Below are 12589 nucleotides of genomic sequence, written 5' to 3'. Positions count from 1 at the left end.
ATGTAAGAGAGGAAATAACAAATGTTGTGTGAAGAGGTTGGTGTTATAATCCACACATGCAGTTCATCGCCTTCACCACTCAGATACCAAGTCCTGTGCTCTCTCTGTGGCAGTCAGCAATTTTGCCAGTGTTTGTGAAAGTCAAAATCTTCCAGTGCCAAAATAGAGCACATCAATTTAATTGTTACACGATGAGGATGGGATTCGAACCCATGCATGCAGAGCACAATGGATTAGCAGTCCATCGCCTTAACCACTCGGCCACCTCATCCTGTTTTTTGGAAGTTGCAAATTACTTTAAAAGACTGTAGTTGCTGTATGTAAACGCTAGATTGAAATCAATGAAAGTTATGCAGAGCAATGGCAAGGACATGTGTCGATCCCATCGAGACATTTAACAAATGTTTTGTCAGGCCGAGTGGTCTCCAGGGCTTGATTAAGTGTGTTGAGGTGTCGGTTCAAATCCCACTATTGAGGTTGCCCTTGGTGAAGTCATTCTTCAATACCTGAATCTTATTAGTCGCTCTAGGATTGCGCAGGGATTCTATTTTCATGTGGGGCCATGTAAGAGAGGAAATAACAAATGTTGTGTGAAGAGGTTGGTGTTATAATCCACACATGCAGTTCATCGCCTTCACCACTCAGATACCAAGTCCTGTGCTCTCGCTGTGGCAGTCAGCAATTTTGCCAGTGTTTGTGAAAGTCAAAATCTTCCAGTGCCAAAATCAAGCACGTCATTTTAATTGTTACACAGTGAGGATGGGATTCAAACCCATGCATGCAGAGCAGAATATATTAGCAGTCCGTCGCCTTAACCACTCAGCCACCTCATCCTGTTTTTTGGAAGTTGCAAATGACCTTAAAAGACTGTAGTTGCTGTATGTACACCCTAGATTGAAATCAATGAAAGTTATGCAGAGCAATGGCAAGGCCATGTGTCTATCCCATCGAGACATTTAACAAATGTTTTGTCAGGCCGAGTGGTCTCCAGTGCTTGATTAAGTGTGTTGAGGTGTCGGTTCAAATCCCACTATTGAGGTTGCCCTTGGTGAAGTTATTCTTCAATACCTGAATCTTATTAGTCGCTCTAGGATTGCGCAGGGATTCTATTTTCATGTGGGGCCATGTAAGAGAGGAAATAACACATGTTGTGTGAAGAGGTTGGTGTTATAATCCACACATGCAGTTCATCGCCTTCACCACTCAGATACCAAGTCCTGTGCTCTCGCTGTGGCAGTCAGCAATTTGACCAGTGTTTGTGAAAGTCAAAATCTTCCAGTGCCAAAATAAAGCACATCATTTGAATTGTTACACGATGAGGATGGAATTCGAACGCATGCATGCAGAGCACAATGGATTAGCAGTACATCGCCTTCACCACTCGGCCACCTCATCCTGTATATTGGAAGTGGCAAATGACCTTAAAAAACTGTAGTTGCTGTATGTAAACCCTAGATTGAAATCAATGAAAGCAATGGCAGGGCCATGTGTCGATCCCATCGAGATATTTAACAAATGTTTTGTCAGGCCGAGTGGTCTCACGTGCTTGATTAAAAGTGTGTTGAGGTGTCGGTTCAAGTGGATGGTGTTATAATCCACACATGAAGTTCATCGCCTTCACCACTCAGATACCAAGACCTGTGTTCTCGCTGTGGGAGTCAGCAATTTTACCAGTGTTTGTGAAAGTCAAAATCTTCCAGTGCCAAAATAAAGCACAGACTTTTAATTGTTACACGATGAGGATGGGATTCGAACCCATGCATGCAGAGCACAATGGATTAGCAGTCCATCGCCTTAACCACTCGGCCACCTCATCTGCAGCTTGGAAGGGGCAAATTACCTTAAAAAACTGTAGTTGCTGTATGTAAACCCTAGATTGAAATCAATGAAAGTTATGCAGAGCAATGGCAAGGCCATGTGTCGATCCCATCGAGACATTTAACAAATGTTTTGTCAGGCCGAGTGGTCTCCAGTGCTTGATTAAGTGTGTTGAGGTGTCGGTTCAAATCTCACTATTGAGGTTGCCCTTGGTGAAGTTATTCTTCAATACCTGAATCTTATTAGTCGCTCTAGGATTGCGCAGGGATTCTATTTTCATGTCGGGCCATGTAAGAGAGGAAATAACAAATGTTGTGTGAAGTGGTTGGTGTTATAATCCACACATGCAGTTCATCGCCTTCACCACTCAGATACCAAGTCCTGTGCTCTTGCTGTGGCAGTCAGCAATTTTGCCAGTGTTTGTGAAAGTCAAAATCTTCCAGTGCCAAAATCAAGCACGTCATTTTAATTGTTACACAGTGAGGATGGGATTCAAACCACACAGCCACCTCATCCTGTTTTTTGGAAGTTGCAAATGACCTTAAAAGACTGTAGTTGCTGTATGTACACCCTAGATTGAAATCAATGAAAGTTATGCAGAGCAATGGCAAGGCCATGTGTCTATCCCATCGAGACATTTAACAAATGTTTTGTCAGGCCGAGTGGTCTCCAGTGCTTGATTAAGTCGGTTCAAATCCCACTATTGAGGTTGCCCTTGGTGAAGTTATTCTTCAATACCTGAATCTTATTAGTCGCTCTAGGATTGCGCAGGGATTCTATTTTCATGTGGGGCAATGTAAGAGAGGAAATAACACATGTTGTGTGAAGAGGTTGGTGTTATAATCCACACATGCAGTTCATCGCCTTCACCACTCAGATACCAAGTCCTGTGCTCTCGCTGTGGCAGTCAGCAATTTTACCAGTGTTTGTGAAAGTCAAAATCTTCCAGTGCCAAAATAAATCACCAAATTTTAATTGTTACACGATGAGGATGGGATTCGAACCCATGCATGCAGAGCACAATGGATTAGCAGTCCATCGCCTTAACCACTCGGCCACCTCTTCCTGTTTTTTGGAAGTTGCAAATGACCTTAAAAGACTGTAGTTGCTGTATGTAAACCCTAGATTGAAATCAATGAAAGTTATGCAGAGCAATGGCAAGGCCATGTGTCGATCCCATCGAGACATTTAACAAATGTTTTGTCAGGCCGATTGGTCTCCAGTGCTTGATTAAGTGTGTTGAGGTGTCGGTTCAAATCTCACTATTGAGGTTGCCCTTGGTGAAGTTATTCTTCAATACCTGAATCTTATTAGTCGCTCTAGGATTGCGCAGGGATTCTATTTTCATGTCGGGCCATGTAAGAGAGGAAATAACAAATGTTGTGTGAAGTGGTTGGTGTTATAATCCACACATGCAGTTCATCGCCTTCACCACTCAGATACCAAGTCCTGTGCTCTCGCTGTGGCAGTCAGCAATTTTGCCAGTGTTTGTGAAAGTCAAAATCTTCCAGTGCCAAAATCAAGCACGTCATTTTAATTGTTACACAGTGAGGATGGGATTCAAACCCATGCATGCAGAGCACAATATATTAGCAGTCCGTCGCCTTAACCACTCAGCCACCTCATCCTGTTTTTTGGAAGTTGCAAATGACCTTAAAAGACTGTAGTTGCTGTATGTACACCCTAGATTGAAATCAATGAAAGTTATGCAGAGCAATGGCAAGGCCATGTGTCTATCCCATCGAGACATTTAACAAATGTTTTGTCAGGCCGAGTGGTCTCCAGTGCTTGATTAAGTGTGTTGAGGTGTCGGTTCAAATCCCACTATTGAGGTTGCCCTTGGTGAAGTTATTCTTCAATACCTGAATCTTATTAGTCGCTCTAGGATTGCGCAGGGATTCTATTTTCATGTGGGGCCATGTAAGAGAGGAAATAACACATGTTGTGTGAAGAGGTTGGTGTTATAATCCACACATGCAGTTCATCGCCTTCACCACTCAGATACCAAGTCCTGTGCTCTCGCTGTGGCAGTCAGCAATTTGACCAGTGTTTGTGAAAGTCAAAATCTTCCAGTGCCAAAATAAAGCACATCATTTGAATTGTTACACGATGAGGATGGAATTCGAACGCATGCATGCAGAGCACAATGGATTAGCAGTACATCGCCTTAACCACTCGGCCACCTCATCCTGTATATTGGAAGTGGCAAATGACCTTAAAAAACTGTAGTTGCTGTATGTAAACCCTAGATTGAAATCAATGAAAGCAATGGCAGGGCCATGTGTCGATCCCATCGAGATATTTAACAAATGTTTTGTCAGGCCGAGTGGTCTCACGTGCTTGATTAAAAGTGTGTTGAGGTGTCGGTTCAAGTGGATGGTGTTATAATCCACACATGAAGTTCATCGCCTTCACCACTCAGATACCAAGACCTGTGTTCTCGCTGTGGGAGTCAGCAATTTTACCAGTGTTTGTGAAAGTCAAAATCTTCCAGTGCCAAAATAAAGCACAGACTTTTAATTGTTACACGATGAGGATGGGATTCGAACCCATGCATGCAGAGCACAATGGATTAGCAGTCCATCGCCTTAACCACTCGGCCACCTCATCTGCAGCTTGGAAGGGGCAAATTACCTTAAAAAACTGTAGTTGCTGTATGTAAACCCTAGATTGAAATCAATGAAAGTTATGCAGAGCAATGGCAAGGCCATGTGTCGATCCCATCGAGACATTTAACAAATGTTTTGTCAGGCCGAGTGGTCTCCAGTGCTTGATTAAGTGTGTTGAGGTGTCGGTTCAAATCTCACTATTGAGGTTGCCCTTGGTGAAGTTATTCTTCAATACCTGAATCTTATTAGTCGCTCTAGGATTGCGCAGGGATTCTATTTTCATGTCGGGCCATGTAAGAGAGGAAATAACAAATGTTGTGTGAAGTGGTTGGTGTTATAATCCACACATGCAGTTCATCGCCTTCACCACTCAGATACCAAGTCCTGTGCTCTTGCTGTGGCAGTCAGCAATTTTGCCAGTGTTTGTGAAAGTCAAAATCTTCCAGTGCCAAAATCAAGCACGTCATTTTAATTGTTACACAGTGAGGATGGGATTCAAACCACACAGCCACCTCATCCTGTTTTTTGGAAGTTGCAAATGACCTTAAAAGACTGTAGTTGCTGTATGTACACCCTAGATTGAAATCAATGAAAGTTATGCAGAGCAATGGCAAGGCCATGTGTCTATCCCATCGAGACATTTAACAAATGTTTTGTCAGGCCGAGTGGTCTCCAGTGCTTGATTAAGTCGGTTCAAATCCCACTATTGAGGTTGCCCTTGGTGAAGTTATTCTTCAATACCTGAATCTTATTAGTCGCTCTAGGATTGCGCAGGGATTCTATTTTCATGTGGGGCAATGTAAGAGAGGAAATAACACATGTTGTGTGAAGAGGTTGGTGTTATAATCCACACATGCAGTTCATCGCCTTCACCACTCAGATACCAAGTCCTGTGCTCTCGCTGTGGCAGTCAGCAATTTTACCAGTGTTTGTGAAAGTCAAAATCTTCCAGTGCCAAAATAAATCACCAAATTTTAATTGTTACACGATGAGGATGGGATTCGAACCCATGCATGCAGAGCACAATGGATTAGCAGTCCATCGCCTTAACCACTCGGCCACCTCTTCCTGTTTTTTGGAAGTTGCAAATGACCTTAAAAGACTGTAGTTGCTGTATGTAAACCCTAGATTGAAATCAATGAAAGTTATGCAGAGCAATGGCAAGGCCATGTGTCGATCCCATCGAGACATTTAACAAATGTTTTGTCAGGCCGATTGGTCTCCAGTGCTTGATTAAGTGTGTTGAGGTGTCGGTTCAAATCTCACTATTGAGGTTGCCCTTGGTGAAGTTATTCTTCAATACCTGAATCTTATTAGTCGCTCTAGGATTGCGCAGGGATTCTATTTTCATGTCGGGCCATGTAAGAGAGGAAATAACAAATGTTGTGTGAAGTGGTTGGTGTTATAATCCACACATGCAGTTCATCGCCTTCACCACTCAGATACCAAGTCCTGTGCTCTCGCTGTGGCAGTCAGCAATTTTGCCAGTGTTTGTGAAAGTCAAAATCTTCCAGTGCCAAAATCAAGCACGTCATTTTAATTGTTACACAGTGAGGATGGGATTCAAACCCATGCATGCAGAGCACAATATATTAGCAGTCCGTCGCCTTAACCACTCAGCCACCTCATCCTGTTTTTTGGAAGTTGCAAATGACCTTAAAAGACTGTAGTTGCTGTATGTACACCCTAGATTGAAATCAATGAAAGTTATGCAGAGCAATGGCAAGGCCATGTGTCTATCCCATCGAGACATTTAACAAATGTTTTGTCAGGCCGAGTGGTCTCCAGTGCTTGATTAAGTGTGTTGAGGTGTCGGTTCAAATCCCACTATTGAGGTTGCCCTTGGTGAAGTTATTCTTCAATACCTGAATCTTATTAGTCGCTCTAGGATTGCGCAGGGATTCTATTTTCATGTGGGGCCATGTAAGAGAGGAAATAACACATGTTGTGTGAAGAGGTTGGTGTTATAATCCACACATGCAGTTCATCGCCTTCACCACTCAGATACCAAGTCCTGTGCTCTCGCTGTGGCAGTCAGCAATTTGACCAGTGTTTGTGAAAGTCAAAATCTTCCAGTGCCAAAATAAAGCACATCATTTGAATTGTTACACGATGAGGATGGAATTCGAACGCATGCATGCAGAGCACAATGGATTAGCAGTACATCGCCTTAACCACTCGGCCACCTCATCCTGTATATTGGAAGTGGCAAATGACCTTAAAAAACTGTAGTTGCTGTATGTAAACCCTAGATTGAAATCAATGAAAGCAATGGCAGGGCCATGTGTCGATCCCATCGAGATATTTAACAAATGTTTTGTCAGGCCGAGTGGTCTCACGTGCTTGATTAAAAGTGTGTTGAGGTGTCGGTTCAAGTGGATGGTGTTATAATCCACACATGAAGTTCATCGCCTTCACCACTCAGATACCAAGACCTGTGTTCTCGCTGTGGGAGTCAGCAATTTTACCAGTGTTTGTGAAAGTCAAAATCTTCCAGTGCCAAAATAAAGCACAGACTTTTAATTGTTACACGATGAGGATGGGATTCAAACCCATGCATGCAGAGCACAATGGATTAGCAGTCCATCGCCTTAACCACTCGGCCACCTCATCTGCAGCTTGGAAGGGGCAAATTACCTTAAAAAACTGTAGTTGCTGTATGTAAACCCTAGATTGAAATCAATGAAAGTTAGGCAGAGCAATGGCAAGGCCATGTGTCGACCCCATCAAGACATTTAACAAACGTGTTGTCAGGCCGAGTGGTCTCAAGTGCTTGATTAAGTGTGTTGAGGTGTCGGTTCAAATCCCACCATTGAGTTTGCCCTTGGTGAAGCTATTCTTCAATACCTGAATCTTATTAGTCGCTCTAGGATTGCGCAGGGATTCTATATTCTTGTGGGGCCATGTAAGAGAGGAAATAACAAATGTTTTGTGAAGAGGTTGGTGTTATAATCCACACATGCAGTTCATCGCCTTCAACACTCAGATACCAAGTCAAATCAAATCATCAAATCAAATTTATTTATATAGCCCTTCGTACATCAGCTGATATCTCAAAGTGCTGTACAGAAACCCAGCCTAAAACCCCAAACAGCAAGCAATGCAGGTGTAGAAGCACGGTGGCTAGGAAAAACTCCCTAGAAAGGCCAAAACCTAGGAAGAAACCTAGAGAGGAACCAGGCTATGTGGGGTGGCCAGTCCTTTTCTGGCTGTGCCGGGTGGAGATTATAACATAACTTGGCCAAGATGTTCAAATATTCATAAATGACCAGCATGGTCGAATAATAATAGGGCAGAACAGTTGAAACTGGAGCAGCAGCACGGTCAGGTGGACTGGGGACAGCAAGGAGTCAGGTAGTCCTGGGGCATGGTCCTAGGGCTCAGGTCAGTTGAAACTGGAGCAGCAGCACGGCCAGGTGGACTGGGGACAGCAAGGAGTCATCATGTCAGGTAGTCCTGGGGCATGGTCCTAGGGCTCAGGTCCTCCGAGAGAGAGAAAGAAAGAGAGAAGGAGAGAATTAGAGAACACACACTTAGATTCAAACAGGACACCGAATAGGACAGGAGAAGTACTCCAGATATAACAAACTTACCCCAGCCCCCCGACACATAAACTACTGCAGCATAAACACTGGAGGCTGAGACAGGAGGGGTTAGGAGTCCTGTGCTCTCGCTGTGGCAGTCAGCAATTTTACCAGTGTTTGTGAAAGTAAAAATCTTCCAGTGCCAAAATAAAGCACAGACTTTTAATTGTTACACGATGAGGATGGGACTCGAACCCATGCATGCAGAGCACAATGGATTGGCAGTCCATCGCCTTAAACACTCAGCCACCTCATCCTGCATTCTAGAAGTGGCAAATGACTTTCAAAAACTGTAGTTGCTGTATGTAAAGCATTGATTGAAATCAATGAAAGTTAGGCAGAGCAATGGTTGGTGTTATAATCCACACATTCATCGCCTTCACCACTCAGATACCAAGTCCTGTGCTCTCGCTGTGGCAGTCAGCAATTTTACCAGTGTTTGTGAAAGTCAAAATCTTCCAGTGCCAAAATAGAGGACATCATTTTAATTGTTTCACGATGAGGATGGGATTCGAACCCATGCATGCAGAGCACAATGGATTAGCAGTTCATCAACTTAACCACTTGGCCACCTCATCCTGTATTTTAGAAGTGGCAAATGACCTTAAAAAACTGTAGTTGCTGTATGTAGACCCTAGATTGAAATCAATGAAAGTTAGGCAGAGCAATGGCAGGGCCATGTGTCGATCCCATCGAGATATTTAACAAATGTTTTGTCAGGCCGAGTGGTCTCAAGTGCTTGATTAAGTGTTTTGAGCTGTCGGTTCAAATCCCACCATTGAGTTTGCCCTTGGTGAAGCTATTCTTCAATACCTGAATCTTATTAGTCACACTAGAATTGCGCAGGGATTCTATATTCATGTGGGGCCATGTAAGAGATGAAATAACAAATGTTTTGTGAAGAGGTTGGCGTTATAATCCACACATGCAGTTCATCGCCTTCACCACTCAGATACCAAGTCCTGTGCTCTCGCTGTGGCGGTCAGCAATTTTACCAGTGTTTGTGAAAGTCAAAATCTTCCAGTGCCAAAATAAAGCACATCATTTTAATTTTTTCACGATGAGGATGGGATTCAAACCCATGCATGGAGAGCACAATGGATTAGCTGTCCATCGCCTTAACCACTCATCCACCTCACCCTGTTTTTTACATGTGGCAAATGACCTTAAAAAACTGTAGTTGCTGTATTTAAACCCTAGATTGAAATCAATGAAAGTTAGCCAGAGCAATGGCAAGGCCATGTGTCGATCCCATCGAGACATTTAACAAATGTTTTGTCAGGCCGAGTGGTCTCCAGTGCTTGATTAAGTGTGTTGAGGTGTCGGTTCAAATCCCACTATTGAGGTTGCCCTTGGTGAAGTTATTCTTCAATACCTGAATCTTATTAGTCACTCTAGGATTGCGCAGGGATTCTATTTTCATGTGGGGCCATGTAAGAGAGGAAATAACAAATGTTGTGTGAAGAGGTTGGCGTTATAATCCACACATGCAGTTCATCGCCTTCACCACTCAGATATCAAGTCCTGTGCTCTCGCTGTGGCAGTCAGCAATTTTACCAGTGTTTGTGAAAGTCAAAATCTTCCAGTGCCAAAATAAAGCACATCATTTTAATTGTTTCACGATGAGGATGGGATTCAAACCCATGCATGCAGAGCACAATGGATTAGCAGTCCATCGCCTTAACCACTCATCCACCTCATCCTGTTTTTTACATGTGGCAAATGACCTTAAAAAACTGTAGTTGCTGTATATAAACCCTAGATTGAAATCAATGAAAGTTAGCCAGAGCAATGGCAAGGCCATGTGTCGATCCCATCGAGACATTTAACAAATGTTTTGTCAGGCCGAGTGGTCTCCAGTGCTTGATTAAGTGTGTTGAGGTGTCGGTTCAAATCCCACTATTGAGGTTGCCCTTGGTGAAGTTATTCTTCAATACCTGAATCTTATTAGTCACTCTAGGATTGCGCAGGGATTCTATTTTCATGTGGGGCCATGTAAGAGAGGAAATAACAAATGTTGTGTGAAGAGGTTGGCGTTATAATCCACACATGCAGTTCATCGCCTTCACCACTCAGATACCAAGTCCTGTGCTCTCGCTGTGGCAGTCAGCAATTTTACCAGTGTTTGTGAAAGTCAAAATCTTCCAGTGCCAAAATAAAGCACATCATTTTAATTGTTTCACGATGAGGATGGGATTCAAACCCATGCATGCAGAGCACAATGGATTAGCAGTCCATCGCCTTAACCACTCATCCACCTCATCCTGTTTTTTACATGTGGCAAATGACCTTAAAAAACTGTAGTTGCTGTATTTAAACCCTAGATTGAAATCAATGAAAGTTAGCCAGCGCAATGGCAAGGCCATGTGTCGATCCCATCGAGACATTTAACAAATGTTTTGTCAGGCCGAGTGGTCTCCAGTGCTTGATTAAGTGTGTTGAGGTGTCGGTTCAAATCCCACTATTGAGGTTGCCCTTGGTGAAGTTATTCTTCAATACCTGAATCTTATTAGTCGCTCTAGGATTGCGCAGGGATTCTATTTTCATGTGGGCCATGTAAGAGAGGAAATAACAAATGTTGTGTGAAGAGGTTGGTGTTATAATCCACACATGCAGTTCATCGCCTTCACCACTCAGATACCAAGTCCTGTGCTCTCGCTGTGGCAGTCAGCAATTTTACCAGTGTTTGTGAAAGTCAAAATCTTCCAGTGCCAAAATAAAGCACATCATTTGAATTGTTACACGATGAGGATGGAATTCGAACGCATGCATGCAGAGCACAACGGATTAGCAGTACATCGCCTTAACCACTCGGCCACCTCATCCTGTATTTTAGAAGTGGAAAATGACCTTAAAAAACTGTAGTTGCTGTATGTAAACCCTAGATTGAAATCAATGAAAGCAATGGCAGGGCCATGTGTCGATCCCATCGAGATATTTAACAAATGTTTTGTCAGGCCGAGTGGTCTCACGTGCTTGATTAAAAGTGTGTTGAGGTGTCGGTTCAAGTGGATGGTGTTATAATCCACACATGAAGTTCATCGCCTTCACCACTCAGATACCAAGACCTGTGTTCTCGCTGTGGGAGTCAGCAATTTTACCAGTGTTTGTGAAAGTCAAAATCTTCCAGTGCCAAAATAAGGCACAGACTTTTAATTGTTACACGATGAGGATGGGATTCAAACCCATGCATGCAGAGCACAATGGATTAGCAGTCCATCGCCTTAACCACTCATCCACCTCATCCTGTATTTTAGAAGTGGAAAATGACCTTAAAAAACTGTAGTTGCTGTATGTAAACCCTAGATTGAAATCAATGAAAGTTAGGCAGAGCAATGGCAAGGCCATGTGTCGATCCCATCGAGACATTTAACAAATGTTTTGTCAGGCCGAGTGGTCTCAAGTGCTTGATTAAGTGTGTTGAGGTGTCGGTTCAAATCCAACCATTGAGGTTGCCCTTGGTGAAGCTATTCTTCAATACCTGAATCGTATTAGTCGCACTAGGATTGTGCAGGGACTCTACATTCATGTGGGGCCATGTAAGAGAGGAAATAACAAATGTTCTGTGAAGAGGTTGGTGTTATAATCCACACATGCAGTTCATCGCCTTCACCACTCAGATACCAAGTCCTGTGCTCTCGCTGTGGCAGTCAGCAATTTTACCAGTGTTTGTGAAAGTCAAAATCTTCCAGTGCCAAAATAAATCACCAAATTTTAATTGTTACACGATGAGGATGGGATTCGAACCCATGCATGCAGAGCACAATGGATTAGCAGTCCATCGCCTTAACCACTCGGCCACCTCTTCCTGTTTTTTGGAAGTGGCAAATGACCTTAAAAGACTGTAGTTGCTGTATGTAAACCCTAGATTGAAATCAATGAAAGTTATGCAGAGCAATGGCAAGGCCATGTGTCGATCCCATCGAGACATTTAACAAATGTTTTGTCAGGCCGAGTGGTCTCCAGTGCTTGATTAAGTGTGTTGAGGTGTCGGTTCAAATCTCACTATTGAGGTTGCCCTTGGTGAAGTTATTCTTCAATACCTGAATCTTATTAGTCGCTCTAGGATTGCGCAGGGATTCTATTTTCATGTGGGGCCATGGAAGAGAGGAAATAACACATGTTGTGTGAAGAGGTTGGTGTTATAATCCACACATGCAGTTCATCGCCTTCACCACTCAGATACCAAGTCCTGTGCTCTCGCTGTGGCAGTCAGCAATTTGACCAGTGTTTGTGAAAGTCAAAATCTTCCAGTGCCAAAATAAAGCACATCATTTGAATTGTTACACGATGAGGATGGAATTCGAACGCATGCATGCAGAGCACAATGGATTAGCAGTACATCGCCTTAACCACTCGGCCACCTCATCCTGTATATTGGAAGTGGCAAATGACCTTAAAAAACTGTAGTTGCTGTATGTAAACCCTAGATTGAAATCAATGAAAGCAATGGCAGGGCCATGTGTCGATCCCATCGAGATATTTAACAAATGTTTTGTCAGGCCGAGTGGTCTCACGTGCTTGATTAAAAGTGTGTTGAGGTGTCGGTTCAAGTGGATGGTGTTATAATCCACCCAT

At 43.2% G+C, this 12589-nt stretch overlaps 7 non-coding genes across 7 annotated transcripts; all 7 read right to left on the bottom strand.

Moving 5' to 3' along the window:
- Positions 1–189: 189 nt before the first annotated feature.
- trnas-gcu lies at positions 190–271 on the bottom strand. Its single transcript has one exon. It is a non-coding gene; the product is annotated as a tRNA-Ser (tRNA).
- A 1463-nt stretch (positions 272–1734) lies between these two features.
- On the bottom strand, positions 1735–1816 carry trnas-gcu. Its single transcript has one exon. It is a non-coding gene; the product is annotated as a tRNA-Ser (tRNA).
- A 985-nt stretch (positions 1817–2801) lies between these two features.
- Positions 2802–2883, bottom strand: trnas-gcu. Its single transcript has one exon. It is a non-coding gene; the product is annotated as a tRNA-Ser (tRNA).
- A 1463-nt stretch (positions 2884–4346) lies between these two features.
- Positions 4347–4428, bottom strand: trnas-gcu. The gene has a single exon. It is a non-coding gene; the product is annotated as a tRNA-Ser (tRNA).
- A 985-nt stretch (positions 4429–5413) lies between these two features.
- Positions 5414–5495, bottom strand: trnas-gcu. The gene has a single exon. It is a non-coding gene; the product is annotated as a tRNA-Ser (tRNA).
- Positions 5496–6958: 1463 nt separating this feature from the next.
- trnas-gcu lies at positions 6959–7040 on the bottom strand. Its single transcript has one exon. It is a non-coding gene; the product is annotated as a tRNA-Ser (tRNA).
- Positions 7041–11737: 4697 nt separating this feature from the next.
- On the bottom strand, positions 11738–11819 carry trnas-gcu. The gene has a single exon. It is a non-coding gene; the product is annotated as a tRNA-Ser (tRNA).
- Between the last annotated feature and the right edge of the window lie 770 nt (positions 11820–12589).

Source organism: Oncorhynchus mykiss, chromosome 15 (assembly GCF_013265735.2).
Source record: "Oncorhynchus mykiss isolate Arlee chromosome 15, USDA_OmykA_1.1, whole genome shotgun sequence".
Classification (NCBI taxonomy): Eukaryota; Metazoa; Chordata; class Actinopteri; order Salmoniformes; family Salmonidae; genus Oncorhynchus; species Oncorhynchus mykiss.
Note: the sequence above shows the minus strand (reverse complement) of the source record. Positions and strands in the feature narration are given on the sequence as shown.